This window comes from Labrus bergylta, chromosome 7 (genome assembly GCF_963930695.1).
Source record: "Labrus bergylta chromosome 7, fLabBer1.1, whole genome shotgun sequence".
NCBI classification, from domain to species: Eukaryota; Metazoa; Chordata; class Actinopteri; order Labriformes; family Labridae; genus Labrus; species Labrus bergylta.
Genome location: NC_089201.1, coordinates 7,306,100 through 7,328,050, shown reverse-complemented (window position 1 = coordinate 7,328,050; position 21,951 = coordinate 7,306,100). Strand labels below are relative to the sequence as shown.

At 39.0% G+C, this 21,951-nt stretch overlaps 1 protein-coding gene across 3 annotated transcripts in view; it reads left to right on the top strand.

Moving 5' to 3' along the window:
* The window catches only part of lrrc4ca (leucine rich repeat containing 4C, genome duplicate a), a 157,715-nt gene that overhangs the window by 28,191 nt on the left and 107,573 nt on the right, over positions 1 to 21,951 (top strand). Inside the window, exon 2 of one of the 3 annotated variants that reach the window (XM_065956880.1) lies at positions 3,575 to 3,695. The exons of the other annotated variants lie outside the window; for them this stretch is intronic. The gene's annotated coding sequence lies outside the window, so the exon portion shown is untranslated. The remainder of the gene's footprint in view (positions 1 to 3,574; positions 3,696 to 21,951) is intronic. 3 annotated transcript variants of the gene reach the window in all.

Genomic DNA, 21,951 nt, shown 5'->3' with positions numbered 1-21,951 from the left:
CAAGCAGATTGCCTCGGCTCAGCTTGAAAGTGGGCCACCGTTCATCAGGCCTTATTGGTGAGCTTGTTGTGCTCTCTCAGCAGTATCTAGTTAGTCCAAATTACTTCTCTTTGTCTCACCATTTTCTTCCCACATCGGTGGAGAGTAAACAATGCGGTATTGCAATGAGAAATGGCAGGCAGGGAGAGAGGCGAGGGATGAGACCTCAGAGACTGTAACCCCCCGTGCTCTCCCAATCTCTCTCCCTATATGTCTGTGCGCAAGTGAGAACAAGTGGACTGCCAAAGGGAGAGAGGTACCAAAAATTGCTTCTCTTCAATGCACTTCTACGCCTTTATTGCTTCCTGTAATTGCTTCTCTAAGAGGTAACTGGTCTTCTCTTGTTCATTTTTTTCCACTGTTGAGGGATTGCACCATGTGCAAACATGGACAAAAACCACACGCGAGTTATGAATCCACTTTGGAAAACATGGCAATGTATATGCATGCAACTAGACAGAAACAGGGACTAAATGTGACTAAATAGTACTTCCAAACTACATAATGACATTTAAATATTACATGCTGTCTAGATGCACATACTGAGGTTTCTTAATACATCATACTTGACAAGCATACCTCAGTAGATTCCAGTGCTTAATGTGTTTAAAACCACAATCCAACTTTCACAGATCCTCCTCCCCTGGTGTAATCTCCTACTAGCATATTTAAGTGTGTGCAACTCTGTGCAGTATGCCAGAGGAGATCGTATTAATATGATGGACTAAGGCGAGCATGCTTGGACGGATACATGAGGTCATGTGTATACACCCAGTTAATATTCTTTCTTATCTGTGTGTGTGTGTGTGTGTGTGTGTGTGTGTCTTTGTGGATGTGTGTGTGTTGATACAGCAAAGCACCAACACTGTGAGGGTCAGAAACATAATCCCTGTTGGGAGCAACCGGTGCTAATGATGCGTGCCCTCGCTATATGATGAATGCAACAGAACTTAAATGAAGCAGGAGTGTGCACTGGCATATGTTTAGACTTTAGACTTTAGACTTTAGACTTTAGACTTTATTGTCCCCAAGGGGAAATTATTTTCCACAGCACCGTTACTGTCCAAAAGGACAAGTCACACCAAAGAACATTCATACACAGAAAGACAGAGTATAAGTTCAAATGGCTCATTTAAAAGGAAATGGAGAAGAGCCCTCCAATGAACAGCTTCATCCTTGTCTCGAGGTGTTTGATAAGAAGGTTTTGTAGACCGCTCTGGTATCCAGGGGAAGAGAAATTACTGTCACTACAGTGGATTTCATTTGGTTGGATACCAGAGAGGTAGCAGAAAGTGAATATATGAGGTCAGAGTAGCTTTGCTGAAACTGGTGGTGAGGGTGGAGGAGAGAGGTTCTGCTGTTTGCGTGTGTGTTTGGAAATAAACAGCCAAATAAGAGTGCACACATGCAAGTATAATATATCTTTTTACCCGAAATAACAGCCATTTGTTTTGGTAAATGCTAAACACTTGATATTTATCTCTGTCTGACCGAATGAATTCCTAAATATTACGAACAAGATAAGAGTATGCTTTATTTGCTGCATGAACATTAAACCTTATCCATTTAGAAAAGCTAAAGTCAACTCAAAATGTGGCTGCAGCAAATTGATTCTTGTAAAGTCTTCAATGTTCACACTGTCTGAGTGAGATTTCATATTGAAAAAAGCATCATAATGTCTGAAAGAAGTTCAGTTTAAGTAGAAAGGGTGTCTGATTTTTAATCACTGATTTGTCTTAATTGTGGAGGTTGTATCACATACGTGTTGGATCAGTTCTCACAAAACAACTCAATACTGAGAATAAAAATGTAGACTATAAATGTAGTGCATGCTTTAGATGTAGTGCGAGGCTCATTTTCATTCATATCATTACAGAGTAAACCAGATTAGCTTTGTCATTTGGATGTAATGTGGTTAAGAACTATTGCTACACCAGTGCTAAGCAGAGTTGATATTGTGTTTTAGCTCATATTAGATCAGTGATATTTGATTTAACAGTTATGAATAAATGATTTTGACCTTCAATTACAGTTCTCTGAGTCAACCGGCTATCAAGACTTTAGGCTTTCCTGGAAGCCAGCAGCTTATGCACTGATTCATTCAGTGTGTGAACTATCCCTGCTTTGAAGCTGAATTATAAGCAAAGTGGTTCTGTGTCTGTTAAGGCATTTATTCATTTATGTTGTCTAGCATTATTCATTGATTAAATGTCCATGAAATATACATTACTGTTCAAACTTGTACTGCTGTTTCCTAATCTATTAAGGATAAAAACAAAAATGAGAAACACATATTTCAATGTCAACAATATCTACCAGAGTGCTCATGCATATTTATTAATGTTAACTCATGCTAGCTGGCACCAGTCATGCATAGTTGGCTGCCAAGTGGTTGCCACAAAAGATGAATTTACAAAGGGTGGTGCATTTCTGAAAGGGAGCAGAGAGCAAAGCAGTGCTAATATTTCAATATAGAAAAGATGCATTATACCAATGCTGACACTGTATTTGTCAAGCAGCTTTAAGTGGTCGAGGGTTCTTAGCTGTTACATTGTTCAATATTTCTGCACATACTGTCATGCTTTATCCCCTGCTTGTAATGCATTATAGTGGCTGGAAATGAGAAATCCTATTACACAATGTATCTTTCTTTTTTATTATCGGTCTCCATTAGTAACAATGACTCTATGTGTTCCTATATCCTATTAGTGGTACCCACACTGTGTGTGTCCATAACATTGGTGGCAATTTTCAGCTCACCATTGACCACTAAAACGTAGCTAGAAAAATACGTGTTAAATGCCATTTAAAAATGTGTAAAATAATCTTATTAATGCTAACAAAGTTGACTGTTATCAGAAGCCTAACTTATTGGTTATGTCTACACCTTTGAACAATCTCTCTTTGCACATCAAATTTTCTGCATATTCTGTATTATCGGTTGGCTGCTGGACAGTTATTTTTTCTCCCATAGTTCAGTCTGCTGTTACTCCAGCCTCATGTACGAGTCAGCTGAAAACCAGGCCAGCATATCAAACACAAAGGTGTACTCTATAGTTTGAAAGGATTATGTGTCCTCTTATTGCATCTCTTTTTGCATTCCCTTATGTTCAGGTAACCTACTTTACATTTACATTGGGAAATGTAGTGGTATACAGTCTTTAAATATGTGTCCCATTTGCACAGTTACACATCCATAACCAGCATAACTCAATTCATATCCCCTCATCTCATAAACTTGCAACACGTGCTCTGTAAGCCTTTTCCCATCTGCTGGACTCTGGCCCACATACTTAACGTGTGAAGCAGGCATATCATGGTTTGAATAAGTGCAAAGTGTGACTGATGCAGAGGTAGCATAGCATCAGGTGTGGTTATCATTGCCACAGTATTAGTTTTGGCACTGCTGGGGAAAGCTGCATGCATTTGTTTAATAATATGATACAAGGTTTTATTTGTGTTGATGTTGTCCTTGCTGAGATTGAGCAGCCTCGAGTGCAAACTGCAGCACCCAAACAATTTTTTTGTATTTCAGCAGGTGGTGTTTGCACAATGAATACACCAAGTCACTGAGTTCCAGTCCCTTTTGAATGCCTGGAAGCAACAATACTCTCAACTCCTCTTACTACATGCCTATCATTGGTGCTGTCACTCAGGTAGTTGCCTGTCACTTGCATTTTGTGTTTTGAAGCTGTTAATTTATTCCTCTTTTATTGCCAAGCACACTGCATTTAATTGGTGATGAAGGAACTAGAGCAGGAGACAAAATCTTCTCATATTATGCTTACATAAAGGAAAACTTTTTTTTGTTGATATAATGCATGTATAAAGATGAGATGCCTCCTGGCTTTTGAGGGCGTTTATCAGCAGTGTTGCAGAGAAAAAAAAAGCTGTTGTCTTCGGTCTTAGATTACACACACAAAAGCACTGTAGGGTGCTCATCTTACATTCTCCGTTTTTCCCTTTAAACTTAACACCAGTTTGTGCTGTTAGAATTCAGTGTTTAGACTGAATTTCAGCATTCCCAGGCAATAAGTGCACACTGTTTTCTAAGGTGATAACAGCATGTGTTTAATGATAGGGAGAGCTATATTGCATCCAAGTTAAGACACCTGAATGACATTTGTGTTTCCTTATGTTGCATACATCACATTTTGAAAAATCAAGCAAGTGCTGACTTTGACATTCTGCTGTGCTTATGGCTACAATGATATTTTAAGTTATTATGTGGATGATTGCATAGTCAATCATCGTTACATATAGTCCTTGCTCAAAACAGCACATACAGTACATGGCAAATCATGCACATATACAGTTACATATATATGTAAAATCAATGCAAGCCTTGCGAGATCGCCCAAAATATACACAAAAAAGTATTTCCGGGGCTCATGAGGATACTTTCCTGGTAAATGCGGTTCCAGGTTTTTCGCCCTTCCTTGTATTGGCTAATGGTTATTGATGACAGTTTAGTGATGAATTGATCAACTATTTATGTTTGTGGGTTAGTTAACTCCCAAAGGGGTGATTATGTTGGAGTAGCAGCAACAGGCCATGAACCAGTTGCTGTCTGACCTTTAGATTCGGCAAAGTCATAAGATCCTGTTGCGATACTCACACACACACACACACACACACACACACACACGCCCTTCTTATTATGGAATCATCCGCCTGTTCAGATAATGTTCTTTATTTAGTACACACAAACTGTGATTGTCAGTCTCACGTCATTGCTTCGTGGTTTGATTGCCTTAAAGAGGATGATGATGATGGTATAAAAAACTGAAAGAACTGTGCTTGGAAGTTTGTTATTGTTTGTCTGCATTAAACAGAATCTCGGATTCACAGCCATAGTCTATGTCTGCTTATTAGAGCTCGCGCTCCACAACAATATCAAGACAGACTTTGTGTGGATGCTGTCTCAAAAGTCAGCCTTCTAACATCCACCAGATAACGTCATTGATCAAAATTGAACAATGATTTGTTCTGCTCTTTTTTTCAGTACTATGCTGCGCTCATGATGGATTAAGGTTGGTTCTTTGTAAAATAGCAATGAGTAAGGTCTTTTACCTGCTCTTTGTAAAGCGTCTTGAGATAACTTTTGTTATGAATTGGTGTTTTACAAATAAAGATTGAAAGATTGATTCATTAATCGATTGATACTATCAATCATAGTCCAAGCTGGCATCAATAAATGCTGGTCATAATAATACCTGTAGATGACATTATTTAAATGAGTAACATTTATTTTAAGTTCATTTTTTATGACTGACATTTAATTTGGAGATACCTGCAACCACCATCATTGACTGCTGAATCGCATTATGATGAAATAGCAATCAACTCACAAAAAAATAACTGACATCTGCAGCCAGTTTTTTTGTGCTTCTGATATGTCCTGGTAGGTACGTTTGTCTCAGGTTACATTAACCTAAGCCGCACACATGTTGGTCACATTGGGAAAAAAAACAGATTTCCATACACATGTGGCCTTCTCATATTTCCCAGCTAATACATTGCCTTTAAAAACCTGAGGATTCTAAATGTGCTTTGCTTAGGCTCGCTACACAGCAAGATTGAATTGAGTTTTTGGCTCGAGCAATTAGTTGCGGCAAAAAAAGCCTCCAGAAAATGTAACATTTTCTTTCCACAACTTGGAACTATTCCAGGCAGAAACTGAGAAGGTAATGCATCAACTACATTTCTAGACAGTGTGTGCATGTCAAACTAAGTGTCATTGCTCACGGACCATCACCTTTCCCATTCCTATAAAACCCTGCACCCTGATGCCTTCATACATACATAAAAATAAAAAAGACACACAGAGGATTCTGACTTTGATTATGCTTCTCTGTGCATCCATGTTTCAAATATTTATTGTTCACTACCATTACAAGCTGCATCAGACAGGCTTAAGATAGCCCCCCGTGTTATCCAGACATCCTGTGGGGCTGATGCAGCACCTGTCACCAGGATGAAGAGTGTGAGCGTTGCTTTGATGGTGTAGATGTCAGCAGCGAGGTGTAGCTCTGCATATAACCATTCAAGAGATGGTTCTGCTTACAAATCCATCCAAGCAATAGTTAAAGTGTCTATTACAGTCAGCACACACTGTACACATAGCTTCTCTGCATCATCTGTCAGCATGGGTAGTGCAGTCACCTTTGATGATCACTTACTATCATAAGTACACACATCATTGGACACATGTAGGTTGCTTAGCCGTCACATTGTTTAAGGCCTTATCACCATCCCAATGGATGTAGCGTGTACAACCAATTGGTGTAAGGGGATACATTTACTCTTGTATTGTATTGGTGGCAGTCTGCAAGAGTGAGAGAGACATAAGGGCATAAACCTGTACATGATTTATAACAGAATGGTGCCTGGATTGAACATCTTTCTTTGTAGTCTCATTTTGAAATGAAATATTGGAATAAAGCCCAGGAAAAAGGGGATGGGGTTATGCCTTTTTTTGCCACACAAACTGGCAAAATTTTAGAAAAACACTTTTGGCACAAGAAGTCTGGAGAATGTACTCACAGTGAAGTTACACGAATGCTGATTTCATGGTTAATAGTTTAGAATGTTCAAATACTATGGGAAAACAATTGGTAAATCAAAATAAAGTCCCTGTTTTTTTTTGTGTAGATAATTTATGGAGTTGACAATACAAACGTTGAATAAATAGTAAATGGACTTAAGCTTTTATAGCGCCTTTCTGGTCTTCTGACTATTCTAAGCACTTTAACACCACAGTTCACACCTACCCATTCACACCCATTCACACTCTGATGGCTGAGGCTTCTATGTAGATCAATATTAGCTAATGCCATTCACACACGCATTCATACGCCACCGACGATGCAACAGAAGTTTTGATGGTTGTAAATTCAGATATGAATGCTTGCTTTTGTCTGCTAAATTCAAAGACAATGAAGATGGACAATGAGAAAATTCAATGACAATGAGAATGGCAGCAAGAAAACATTTTCATGTATATATGCTCAAAATAGAGACTGCATGAATTCCAATCGCCCAATCAGAAAAGATTAATGATCATCAATCTCAGCGGCTCAGTCGGTTAGACCAAAGCGATATGATCCAATGAGATAAGAAAAGATAATCCTTTATTTATCCCACAATGGGGAAATTTAGTGTCACAACAGCAAAGAGCAAACAAAAAGTGAACACAGTACACAATTTAAATAAAAAATAAAAATAAAAAATGTACAAAAAATAGATAGATACCACAATATAGATTTAAAAAAAGTTGATCTGCTGAGAGCTGCAGTTTTGACAACAATGTAGTCAGAATATTCAGTGTAACACAGGCATGCACACAGTGCACATAAAGTGTAACATGTTATTGCGCAAAGTGGTTTGATAAACATAATATAACATTAATATAACGTTATTATTGCACAAAGTCAGAGTGAATTGTCCAGTTGTGTGTGTGTGTGTTTTGTGATCTACTGGGAGCAGGTTTGGTTAAACAGTCTGACTGCAGCAGGAAGGAAGGACCTGCAGTATCTTTCCTTCTGACACTGCGGGTGGCGAAGCCTGCCGCTAAAGGAGCTGCCCAGAGCTGTTACAGTTCCATGCAGGGGATGGGAAACGTTCTCCATCAGCGATGATAGCTTTGCCATCATCCTTCTGTCTCCCACCTCAACAGGGTTCAGGGGGCAGCCCAGGACAGATCTGGCCTTCTTCATCAGTTTGTTCAGTCTGTTCCTGTCTGCAGCCGTAGTGCTGCTGCTCCAGCAGACCACTCCGTACAGGATGGCTGATGCCACCACAGAGTCATAAAAAGTCCTCAGGAGTGCTCCCTGCACACCAAAGGACCTGAGTCTCCTCAGCAGATGAAGTCTGCTCTGACCTTTCTTATTGAGCTTGGGTGTTAACAGTCCAGTCCAGCTTATTGTTCAGGTGAAAACCCGGGTACTTATAACAGCCCACCATGTCAATGACCTTTCCCTGGATGTTCACCGGTGTGGGAGAAGTGGGTCTGCGCCTGCGGAAGTCAGCTCACGTTGATCTGAAGGCAGCTCCGCTGGCACCAGTCCACAACGTCCAGGTTGAGTTCTCTGTACTCCCCCTCGTCCCCATCAGTGAACTTCTGCAGGTGACAGTTAGGTGTCTTGTGGGAGAAGTCTGCAGTGTACAGGGTGAAAAGGATTTTATTTTTTATTATTTCATCTGTCATGTTTACATTTTCATTTTGTTTGACCTGATTCTACTTGTCCTGTGCTGCTGCAAAGCCCGAAAAAGTATTATCCTATCCTATCCTATAAAAGTCACCATAGGTTTTAAGTGTTCTGTACTTATGCTTGAAATATCAATTGGGCAGATCCTCATTATGTAACATGAGACTTTGTTTAATCATGAAGACTCATTAGAGTTCTACAAGTAGAGGTCAGTTTAAAATCAGATATGGGAGTCACTAATTTATAGACCTCTTAATCTCATTTGGTTCAAATTTCCTCCTCCTTGAAGTGCTTGAGAATAAAAAACTTTGAGAATGAAAAGAGCCTCTTTTTTATCACTGTATGCAAAATCAAGACATGACCATAAAACTCTCTATTTGAGTAACTCTTATTATTTTATTTAGTTTTGATTGAGGCTTATTTTAAATATTAATAGAGTTTAAAAAAAAGTAATTTCAGGGATAGACACTTTTGGCACATACGCTGACAATGTTTGTCTCAGCACTGCACGGTTCAGTCCCATTTTTCACTTGATGCAGTCTGTGAGGGGGCAGTGGGTTAGACCCTCTCAGCTCTGTGTACTGATGTGCACGAAAAAAACATTGACAAATGGCTTTTGATGGAGGCAGTGAGTGTATTCCCTTGCTGTTCCCTGGAGTGGACAAAAAGTGCATAGCATTAAGTGAGAGCTGTACATTGCTGCCTACAGACTGCAGCCCTGCAAACACTACCAGTTGAAAGCTAAGTATGAAAAAGCACCAAACCTCCCAGAGCTAGATCCCCTTTATTCACTGTAACCTTAGTCACAGACTGAATAATATTTTGCTGTGGAGGAGAGTGTTTTTCAGTGCGGTATCACGCCGTGGGTCATTGTAATTGGTGGCTCGTTCAACAGCCTTTTCTTGCTTTCTGAGTTGTAATGGTGGAATACACCAGGATCTCCTACAGGGGTTTGCAAGACACAGTCCTCCCTGAGGTTGCCCGGGAGCAGCCAAACAAGTCCAAACATTTGCACAGACAAGTCCACAGAGGACAGGAATAAAACAAACTGCCTTCATTTGAAAAGTTTCAATAAAAACAAAAGTGTATTGTTAAAGGTGACCTAGCACACTCATTTCTAGATCTGTATTTTTAATCTGTTAGTCAGCTAGAGTAGCTTTGCATAATTCATAGTCACAGTGTTTAATTATTTTATACAGGTCCTTCATACAGCCAAAATGTTCATCCTCTGCCGTGGATGTAGGAAAGTAGGAGTTGCAGGGGATGCAGCATCACCCCCTAAAATCAGACACAACTAAAAACCACCAGCTTAAACATATGCTTATGGAATACAGAAGAAGTTTGATACTTTTAATATTTGTTATGTCTATAAGTCTGTTGTTTTGCTTCCTGTAGATTGATACAACTCACAGCAGGTTGGCACACATTGAGGTGATTCAGAGAGGCTGTCCACATATTAAAAGTTATCAAAGATGGCTGATCATCCTGCAGCATAGCTAGATGTTTCTCTAGGTTTCAGAGTTTCACTTTAGTTCTAGACCAACCGCAAGCTCCTCGTCGTGCTCTCTCTAATACCCACAAGCACTCACACGCTCAAACATAAATCAAAGCTAGATTTTCTACAAGAGTCAAGCAAAACTATAAGCACCACCGACCCTCAAGCCCACAGATATTAAAGAAGACATATTATACCCCTTTTCCACCTTTTAAAACAGTCCCCTGTCTAAATGAAACATGTCTGTGCTTATTGTTGGTAGCAGCTTTTTGTCCTTTCACACACGCATAGAATGGTTGTCTCTGCTAGACAGCAAGGTAAAATCTACATCCTCACAAAAAGAGCAGCAGCACAGTGAAACGGACTTGACCCGGAGGCTACCATCCATTCCCCTGATGCAGCTCTGCTCTGCCCCAGAGCTCTTCAACGCCAATATGCCGCTCCGTCTTAGATAAGGATGGGCACGGAGACACGACAAGAGGCTCTGCTATTGGCATGAACTTTTCAGTCCTGAGGTCAGAGCTGTTATGAGTGGTGCTGGTCTGGGTCAGAGAGAAATATGAGAGTATAGTGGTACACACCCTTTTCCACTAGTGTCTGCCACATAACTTCCACTTATTGGGCATTACTCCAACAGTAAGATAAAAGAAAGATTTAACTATAAGAAAGTGTTCAAATCATTCCACTCTTTGCGCTTTTTTTCCTTCTGTGAAGGGACATGAGAATAATGCTAAAAGCAATGGATGGGATGTAACATTCTGTGCTGCAGGATAAGTCTTAATGGTGGGGAGGATAAAGACGCTTAACAATATTTTTGAGGCACCTCTTTAAAGGTGGAACATGAGTCCTTGTGGAATAAAAAACCCAAATTCAGTCACTTTTGATCCTAGTTTGCTATTGTTTAATTAGCCTGCCATTACTTTGTGATCATACTCGGGATGCTTTTATGCAATCTATTGAGACAGGCAGACTGACAGACAGATGAAAAACAATAGATAGAGAAAAAACAGCAGGAGATGGATGAAGAGAGAGAGCAGCAGATGAGAGGTATGCAGTGCAGACACTACTGCATTATCTGTAGGCTATCTGAAAATGAGTGTGTATGGTGGTAATATTACAATCAGCTCATGTTTGCAGAAATGCACTTAGCATATGCCCCAGAATCTCTTCATATCCAAAACACTTCTATAAAAGTAGATATATAAGCTATATAAAATGTAAAATAAATGAATTAGTTGATTACTTCAGAATTAGAATCAGCTGTTTGCTTACACACACAAGGAATTTGTCTTCAGTCTCTGAGCTCTCAATGTACACAAAGTACAACATAAATATAAACATATATATAAACATAATATAAGCAAAAAAGACTAATATATACAAGGCTAAATAAGATAATAGTACAGTGGTGAGTAGTGCAAAAATGCTGAGATGAACATGATGATAAATATGTAATTATGTTACAGATGATTCATTTACTTGAGGTAGAGTTTTTACAGCATTGACATGAGCAGTGTGCATAGATTGATGAGGAGGATAATATTACAGTATTTACATGACGTTATTGAACATAAAAATGTGTAAAAGTACATAGTTTTTATTTTATTATCGTGTCATACATACATTTATATGCCCAGCCTGGATGGTCTTACATGAACCTTACCTTACATGGTCTTACATGATACCCATTACCATGGGTAAAAACGTTCCAGGATCTGAGTGCACAGCCGGTCTATTCTTTGTCACGAAACAAAAAGAGAAAAACCAAATATCTTGTCTTCTTTTCAAAGCTTTTGAGACAAAATCAGCCAGCTTAAACACATCAGACTTAGATGGCCATTCCAGTCCATATTAGCAAAAAAGAGACACAAAAGCTAAAAGTCTATTCTGCTAATTCAGAGTGAACCTGTGGGACTTGAAGCATTAGACAGTTGGTAGAGCAAGTCCGGTAAAGTCGAGTGGACCAGTCCATGTTATATAAGGTGTACGTCCAATAGGAGATTTGAAGATAAAAAGAAACAGATGCTTATCATGCGTATGTGCCAGAGAAGACCAACCAACTGTGTTCTACAGAATACAATGATGGGCGTTAGGGGGTCTCCGGTAACAAATCTAAGAGCACAGTGCTAAACCGAGTCCAGGGACTTGAAGGAGAGAAGCAACATGTCTGATTATATCAACATCATTTTAAACGGACAGAAAGACTGCCTCAATTACACTTTTTCAACAATAAATAGGGAAGTTAGTTTCAGAGTTTCTGATGGGAAGTTGATTTAACAGAGTTTCTGATGAAGCTTGCAGACGAGATCATCAATACAATTAAAAGAACAAAGAAACAGTTGTACTCTTGTTTATGCTGTGTATACCACATGATGAATATTGTAGTTAGTTGTAATTATTCAACAGCATGTTCTTATTGTCTAACTAAATAAAATAAAGACTTGGCTCAATAGTCCAACCCTGAATGTGCTGCCTCCCTCTCTGAGGCTTTGACTGTGACACAAACTATGTATAGCTGCTACACAATGACGTCGTGACTCAAGCTTTTCTGTTCAACCCAACGAGAAACACCTGCTGCTTGACGCATGGTGCCAGCTCATTCTTACCACCTCAACTTTTCTACCAACCCGTGTTTTTTTAGTTCGTGCAAAAGTAGCGGGGGAGGGGGCCGCACTTGAGTGAAAAATACATTTGGAAATAGAAATTGGGAGATATGGAGAGACCAGCGTCTTCATTTGGATGTATTTCTGACTGTGAGCCATTACTCTTTCTATTTGATATGTACAAATTAGTGCTTCAAGTGCTCTCTTGCCAATTAAGAAAAATAAATAGTGCATGTTATTCACTGCAGGCTGATATAGCTTGATTAGCTCTTGAGATATGTGCCATGTTTAGTGAAAAAAAAGAATACAACTTGAAAGAACGTGTTCCCATCCAGTTTGTATTTGTTTGTTTGTGTGTGTGTGTGTGTGTGTGTGTGTGTGTGTGTGTGTGTGTGTGTGTGTTAACTGATAAAATGTTGTGTTTCAAAACAAGATATCTCGGCCTTTGGGGAATTTGAGTTCATATAGTATTTTTTTTCCTCACTATATCTATCCAAAAAGAACATCTTGCATCTTGAAAAATCTTTTTTTTTAATGCCCTTTTCTTCTGTGGTGGAAGAAGGTGCCACAACCCACCAGATACGCTGCAGAGAAAAACACACAAACCCCTGATATAATGTGCCTCCAGTAAATGAATGTGGTTAACCTCTACTGTTGTATGAAGGCCTGCTGTGGTTTTAAAAAAAATATTTTTTAAAATATTTTCAACATTCAAATTCATCCACAGCCCCGTATTGGCAACAGTCCCACTGTGGTTCTGTGGTGAATCACTGATTTAAGCTGCAACTTGACTAGTTGGCGGAGGCACACAACCCCAAGCAATATCTCTGTTGTTCCCAGTGGTTTATTAAAGAGCTTTTATAGAAACATGCTCATACAAGATAAAAAAAACAAAGTTTTATTAATGGGGAAGAGTTCTAACCCAGATTCAGCGATACATACAGCAATCCCAGAAGATATATGACTAGTAGTTAAGGAAAGGATTTTGCAGGTACCTGCTATATACAAAGATGTACTTGTTTTAAAATGTTGGTAGTTTACCCTATTTGTGTGTACTTTTAATTAATCCAAAAACTCAACACATAGTCATTAAAGGGAAACTTTGCCACTGTCTTCAATATCATGGTATTAAGAGGGTAAAAATAACTTAACATTGAACTGAACCAAGCAGAAGTCAACACTAATGTCAGATTCTTTTTTTTTTAAGACAACCACTGAAGAGACATGGAAAAACTGTTAAAGGTCACCTGTCATCCTCCTTTTCAACAAGTGTTAATACGTCTCAGAGCTCCTCAAACCATGTTTGAGAAGTTTCTTGTTAAAAGATCCTCTCTGATCCTTTTTATATACAGTTTATAAACCCCTCTATTTCAGCCCTGCTCAGAACAGGCTATTTCTCTGTCTGTAGCTGTAAATGCAAATGAGCTGTTTCTGACCAAGCCCCCTCTCTGGAAGTGCCCTATCTAGTTGTGGTAGAAGAACATGGTAAAGTGTAGTTTGCCTAATATGTGACCCTGAGGTTGTATTTGGTATCTTTAAAATGTATTTGTAAATAGCTATAATTTTTGTAGTAACCCCATAAATGTATATGCAGAGAAGGCACATGTTCCTTCTGGCCTGAGACAAAGTACCAGATTGTCCTTGAAAATTCAGGTCTGTAGTATGTAAACTCCCCTCTGGTGCCTCCTAATCCCTTGTAATGGATTGAATAACCTTTAATTCCCTTTGATGAGTGATTTACCTTTATTAACAGAGTTCCACTTCAATGACTGTTGTGTTGGGTAGCAAGCCTTACGCCTGAATGTATGAATTCAAAATCAATCCATTGAGAAAATGCTTAAGATATTCACAGTGTATCTAGTTGTCAAACTGTGGTTCTTAAAAGCTTTTAAACTATCTTCTTACAGCTGAATGAAAAGGAAAACAAAAGTTTTCATCCTTTTTGGAGACGTGTTTTTCTTAATAAGTTGTGACAAAAAGGTCACGAACAATGACTCAAGCAGTGTCTGAGTCAGGAGAGACAACACAAATCACACACCTGCTTTCTGGATATGTTCGCAAAATCCACTTTGCTTGACGCTTTAGTCACATCCTCTGCCTCATAGAGAACTGCTGATATTGTCATTATTAATGTCAGATTTCTGCTTTCCTCTCCCCCCCGTCCTCATTCTGGACTGTCGACTTAGCTCTCGTGTGATTACCCTAATGGAGACCGACACAGGTGCAACATATCAACCGCCGAGCCAGTGCTCACTGCCTGTGAATGCCAAAGCATGTTATCACCGGCTCACTCCTCTTGTCCTTCCTTTTCTCCCGGCCAGGATGTGAAACCTCTTGTGATAGCTATACTCTATAATTAACATTATTGTAATTATGTACAATCTCTGTGGCCAAACTGTTGTTAAAACTACGCACACCACTGTGCACAAGTGTTTCATAACACTTTAACAACCTGAATTATTCATTCCTTTTTCTTTCTTTTTTGTTTTTTACATTGGCTTCCTTTAAAATCACTCTTCTTTCTCCCACCTCTGTTTTTGCTCAATATTGCAGAAAGCAGAACAACATTTTGACAGAGCCAAACTCACCTCTGCATAAATCAGCGCAGCTACAACTTTGTTTGGCAACTTACAATTCATGCAGGATTAGATAAGGTGGCTGTATTTACCCAAAATATGTTTCTGTCTGCCCACAGATTCACTGCACATTCAGAAGAATTAATGCCTAGTGGGATGCTTTACATTTTTGTTTTTTTTGAAAAGTGGGAAATCATTCAAGATTTTAATTAAAATACTGATCTTTCTTTGGAGCAATCAATTGAATTGGCAAAAGGAGATCCCATTTCCAATGATTCCACAAACAAACAACTTAGCTGTATTTTCTTTTTGGATTAACGTTTACTCAAATCCAATACTAGAATTTGGTTCAGATTTGAATAAGTACATACGTGCCTTTTATTACAGAGGAGTCAAACCTTTGCAGACAGCTGGAAATGAAGTGACTCATCACCAGAACCGAGTCTAACTACCTGAATCATCTGCTGAACTTGTCCTCTGCAGATCAGGTTGCATTTTTAAGAGCGTCCGTCTCATTGCACTGCATTAGCACGGGACCTCAAGAGATTAACCAGGAGCACACTGCACTCAATACCTCAGCGAGGCTCCGCACAGTAGTGAAAGCCATGCAATGCAGTGACTTTCATTTGCATCTACATACGACTGCTGCTTTGTTTTCCCAGCTTAGCGCTGTGAATTGTGATAAGCGCACATAGCTAAAAACAGCAGGATTAGATATGCCTCTCCTCCACATGCGGGTACGAGGCTTCTCACCTGCTTGTTTATGCATGTTTGTCTGGGAAACATTGTAAAACAAAGAACAGAAGGCAGAGCAGAGCATTCTCTGTTTGAGATACATCATAAAGCACAAAAAAAGCTTAGAGCACAAAGTGTACTGCGGTTTGTCCTTGAGAAGAAACTGCATCACACATGGTGTTTTTTATGAGCTGCTGAGCTCTAGTCAGTTTTCTGAAAATAGGACTAAAACCTCCACCAGATATGATGTTTTCACCCCTGGCTGTGAGTGTCATTGAGGATTTATCGAGGAAGAGCTTTGCGAACCCTGTATCTCTGATGAAAGGGAATTAGTAAGTATTAGTGATAAACAACTGCCCGATTGATTATTGGTCACCACAGGGGTCTGTTATGTTTTTCAGGACACCTATGTTAGCAATCCTCCAGCGCTGATCACAGTTAGGGGAGCAAACAACAGGCTAATACAGTCTGGTTTCACAGCAAGTGTGCACAAGTGCACTAGTTAATCCTTTTATGAGCCTGCATTCAGTCTCTTACAGAAAGAAACCAAAAGTAGAAGCTCAGAGAAATAAAATAATCTGAGAAATATTGCAAAGCCATTACTGAGTAATAATTACAATAATAATAAGTAATTAAAATGAACCTGCTGCTTATCAGATAAAATGCAAACTAAAACATATATTTGAACAGTTTTCAGTATGTTGCATGTCTTTGTCCATCCATTAACTTTACCACTTTTTCCATGGGGGGTCGCAGAGGGCTGGAGCCAATCCCAGCTGTCATTGGGCAAGAGGCGGACAGTTCGCCAGTCACTCACAGGGCCAACATATAGATACAGACAACCAACAACGCTCACATCCCTACATCCAATTTAGAGTCGCTAATTAACTTAACAAGCATGTTTTCAAACCAGTAATCTTCTTGCTGAGAGGCAACAGCACTAACCACAAGCACGATAAGAAATAACAACAATAGGCAAACAGGACGAGTTATAACAAGGCTAGCCTAGAGGAGTGAGTTTTTAAGAGTAGGTTAAAAGAATCCACAGATGCAGCCAATCTAATGGACAAGGGGAAGCTTTTCCAGCATTCGGGAGATTTTACTGTTAAAGCACGGTCACCTCTGGTTTTACATTGGGAGCGAGGATCTAAAAGAAGCTGCTGATCAAAGGATCCAAGAGGCTGACCACTAGGCTACAATAGGCTGTTACAATTCGGAAACATAATAGCAGAAATCTGACTACAAACTTCAAACTATGCAAGTTAATTGACTTTAGCAAACACAGTTAGAAGTAACTCCATAGGATCGTGCGATATACATCATATGACTATTCCCCGGTCCTTTATGAGGAACTTTTTGGTTTTAATATAGGGTTTGAAAAGACATGACAAGAAAGTCTGTTAACATCACATACCCAATAGGAAGATTTTGCTTTATATATTATTGAGACAAGCTATTACTGAAAATCTATTCTCAATGCAAACAACTGGTAGCCTGAGTGACATCAATCTTTAATTTGAGATAAATCAAGTGTTTGGGTGAGTATTTTTCAGTTTGTTGGCACCTATAATGTTTAATGCCCTCCAGAGGATGTGCAAATCTGTACTCGTGAAAAAAAGGAACATTCTAGCCACAACCATTTTTTAAAAATAATTTAATGGCAACATTGAGCACCATATGTCTCTGTCAAAACTGCAGTACATTTCTTAACATCTTAGTGGCAATTCCAAGTATTTGGGATCCGAGAAACGCTAATTGAACACTTATGACAAATATGGAGGTGGACTTGAATGTTATGCACCCACACAATTAAAATAAAAGCAACAAATTAAATAGTCATTGTTGGTTGACAGAATAAGTTATTCAGCAGCAGAAGCTGGATGTGAGTTGAAAGTAAGTTTGCAACAAGATTAGCGACTCTTTCAGGTCAACAAACATTCATTGGCTAAGGTTAGGGGTGTAACGGTACACAAAAATTTCGGTTCGGTACGGTTTTCAGTTTTGAAGCTTCGGTTCGGTACATTTTCGGTACAGTAAAGGGACTTGATGCAAGACTTTTTTTTTTCTTTATTAGGAACATTTACAATTTCCGTTTTACACATTTAGCTAAGTGCAGCCTCGACAGTTCAGACTTCTACATCTGCTCAGGTTAGTTTTTGATAACATTTTAAATTAAACATTGTAAAAAAAAAAGAAACATCACTTAAACTTATGCTGCATCCTTCAACCAATAAATAAAAGTTATGGATGAAATAAAGCATTTTAGAATGAAATTAAGTAATTAATATAGCCTATATGTCAGTGGTTCTCAAACTACCACCGGTGGTACGTGGGCTCCCTGTGGTGGTACGCAAAGAAATCGTCACAATATAAAAAAAAAACCTGTTCAGCATAAAACAACATTTTTTTTTTGTCATACTCTTATCTTATCTGCCTTGTATCTATTGAGTTGTATTTATATCAAATGTGTTTTCCCCTCTAAATTAATCTGGTTTTTGCAACAAACAACTTAAATCTGCTCAATTTATGCTCGTGCACAGACATAAACAACAACAGGAGTACACCTCGCGTTTTTGAAAAGTTCCACTCGATATTCCGTTATAGTTCAGTCCTGAATCAACAGCAAGCAGCTGTACATAACAGAGCCAGGAGAAGCATAACTTTTTGATGCATGTACGGACAGTTGCTCACCCTCTCTCTCTCTCTCTCTCTCTCTCTCTCTCTCTCTCTCTCTCTCTCTCTCTTGCTCTGAAGCTGATGTGATTCTGCTCTCTTTTGCCGTCTTAACACTCAGGAGTGTCGCAGGAGTCGAGAGGGATTTTTTTTAAAAAAAGGCAGTTTTGCTATGTTGAATGCAGAGACTTATAATACAGCAGTTCTGTTTGCACCGAGCCTGCGGAGCGCGCCCCTGCACTCTCTCGCTCTCTCAGGCACGCAGAAATTTTATGAATAAATGAAAAATGAAATGAGAACAGGTCGGAAATATACTTGGACCCAGGTATCGTCTATTAGTGGGAAACACTGGAGACTAAATATTCTCAAACATGTTGTTGGTATAAAGTTTTCATTTTTATTGTGCTGCACTTTTTTTTTGATTTGGGCAAATGTCAGAGTTGTGTTAGTTTAAGTGCCAGTTCTAGCGCTAGCCCTTAGTAGTCATACAGTGTGGCTGCCAACAGTCAATAATAAATAATATTTTCATGAATACATTTGCCTCCTGCGTGAAATGTGTGTAGAAATAGGCCTACAGTGTATTTTAACGTCTACCATAATGGTGGTACTTGGAGAGCCAAATATTTTCGGAGGTGGTACGCAGTCTAAAAAGTTTGAGAACCACTGCTATATGTAAAAATATTTATTTTGAATTACAGTTACACCTTTTAGTTTATGAAGACAACAGTTTTTTGAATGCCCTTTGAGCACATAATAAACCCTAATCACATCTGGGACAGTATAGTTTAATTGCAGAACTATTAATATTTCCCTCAGTCGATATAAGAACTTCAATGGCATTTGTTATGGCTTTGGCCCGTTCAGAATTACTAGCAAAAGGCTGTCTGTTTTTCCTAGTTGCAGTGATGTTTACGTTCGCGTGGTGCCTTTTTAAGTGCTTTAATAAGTTGGACGTGTTTCCTGCGACGTACCCGATGTCCTCTGAACAACGATGGCCCACTACTCTCGTCTTGTCAACGTCTCTTTGTCCCTTATTGTGGGAATGGGGAGGGAGGGTGTTCATTCTATCATGCTGCAGGTTGCTCCCACACAGACGCGTCTCCCCCTCCCCTTTTACGCTGCTGCGCTGTTGGAGCGGGATCATCGCTGAAAATGAAAACGAAACTTAAGAGTAAGTCCTGAAAAAGAACTCCATCCTGATTATATGCAACTGTCCAAACCGACAGGGCTCAATGAACTTCTAATCTGCACAGTTTATGTTTTGACTTTTTTACAAGTTACTAACTAAAAGCTGTGTCCCATACTAGCAGCCGCAGCCTTCCTCCACCCTGAGGTGTGCTTCTGCTTTGCGGTCCATGTGTGAAAACAGATTAAAGCACTTTTGTTCCGCCCATACTCGGATCGGTCCGTGTGCAGCCAATCACCCTATCCTTAGAGGCCAGCTAGAGTCCTTTACAATACTCATGGCATCCATTTCTGTTTCACGTCTGACATTAAGAGATAGTGAGTGTTTTGTGTCAGTGTTATTCTTTTCCTAATGAAAAGAGAAATAGAACTGTTTTGCCCCTGGTTGTCTTTGCTTGGACCTGTTTTTTTGAAGTACAAGAATCATTGTGCACACATTTTTTTTGCAAATTGTCAACCACTCTTGCAGGTAATGTGTTTGAACGTCAGTTGAGAAATGAAAGATGCATTCAGCAGTTCAAAGACTATTACAATGTAGATATGAATGGTTTCTGATATTTCAGTCAGAATTTCATTGTCTTTATAACTACTCATGCTCTGACAAATTTGTTCTCAACAAACATCCTCATTTTGAGAGCAAGAAAGAAGTGACAAAGGAAATGTTTGCATTCATAATACCCAGTTATTAATCTTTATTCTCCCTTGCCAATTGTCTGTCTGTCAATTACTTCATTTTCTCCTTTTCTTCCATCTGTTCTAATTATTCCCATTAGTGTCACCAGCAATTTGTTCCTTCAATTCTCCCTTTCTGCTGTTTTTTTCCCCTTGTCCTTTGTGATGGTACTTTTAGAGAAGGAAGAAAACGTCTTTTTAAGGTTTGTCTTAATTCTGGTTAGAGGGAGAAAGATGTGGGCAGCTACAGAGCATAGCGCTCTAATTGGGCACTTCATTGTGCACCTAACAACACTACGGGGGCTCAATAAGTGAAATCTAAAGAGGTATTAGGGTGCAGGAATCGGTTCATGTAGCCCTCTCTCATTGTTTCTCCTTGAAATCTGCTTTTTGCTGCATATACAGTACGACAATATAAGAGGCTTTGAGACTACAATTGAACAGATTTATAGGCTGATATATGTCCATCATAGAAAAAATGAAAGGATCCCTCTTTTGCCAGTGTTTTCTTGGTGTATGAGTTTCTTTCCAAGAGCGTAAACATACAAAAAGAGAGAAAACAAAGGATTCAATACTATTTTTGATTTTCTTGCATTCATTGTCTGCACATTCTTTCCTTAGAGTCATGTCTGGGATCACAGTTAATTCCAGCATGCACTGAATGAAAGGAATAGAAACACACTTGGCTTGTTCCCTATCTCAGGATTAACAAGTAAACTAACACATCCACTGTCACACCTTCATGCTATGGACTGTGGGAGAAAACCAAACAGCAAATTGAAACCCATGCAGTGTAAGAGTATGAAAGCTGTTGTCTTGCTGCAACAATTCAACCTAATAAGTATTAAACAACTTAGCCGATAAACTCCAATGAAAGAAAGATGCATAAAACTAACTTATAGTAATTACTGAAGCATGTTCTGTGCCTGACCAGGGTCAACTCATAAGCCCACAAAGTTGTATAGAAATCAAAATATATTTAATGCGAACAAGGTTCGCATTAAATATATTTTGTATATATATATATATGTTGGAGAAAAAAGGGAAACACACACATTCATTCAAGCATTTTATTTGGAAAACCATTCATACAAGCAGAGTCAAACCTCACAAATAATAAAATTATTGAGCCGATTGTTGTAAAAGTCAGGAAGTCAAACTAAGTGACACATAATGAAAACCGATACTTGCTAGATTGATGATTCTGAGAATCCACTCAGTCCTTGAAACAAGTTAGAGCTCTTTCCTTGTTTGAAAGAAAGAAGAAAAACAATGCAGGCCATGCTTAATTGACAGGGATATTGACGAAAACAAATAAACACAGCCTATTCCTCCACAGTGTTGTTGAGGCCAATTCAATGACAATATAAAGCTTGTACATTAAAGCCGAATGCAGCGTTAACCCCAATCTGGAGGTGAAGTCTATCGAGAGTTGAGCTCATTTTGGTGAGCACCCTTGGGAGAAGAGGTAGTGAGAAGCAGAGCCTGTCTTTTAAAAGAAGCTCAAAAACTTTATCAAATAAACTGTTTTCTTTTTGTTTCCTTCAGCTGTGTAGTGTTCATTTCTTCCAGAGGACCAATTGGCCTCAAATAAATAGATTTCAGAATACAAGTAAAGGATAGCTGTTATATTTTCATCTCTGAGATGAATGTGGGAATTAATTCTCTCAACATTCTTGTTTTAACCTTTCCAACTTTTGTTCTGCCTTGGCAAAAGGCTCAATGACAAACAGTACGGTAACTTAACAGGCATGGTTGTGTGA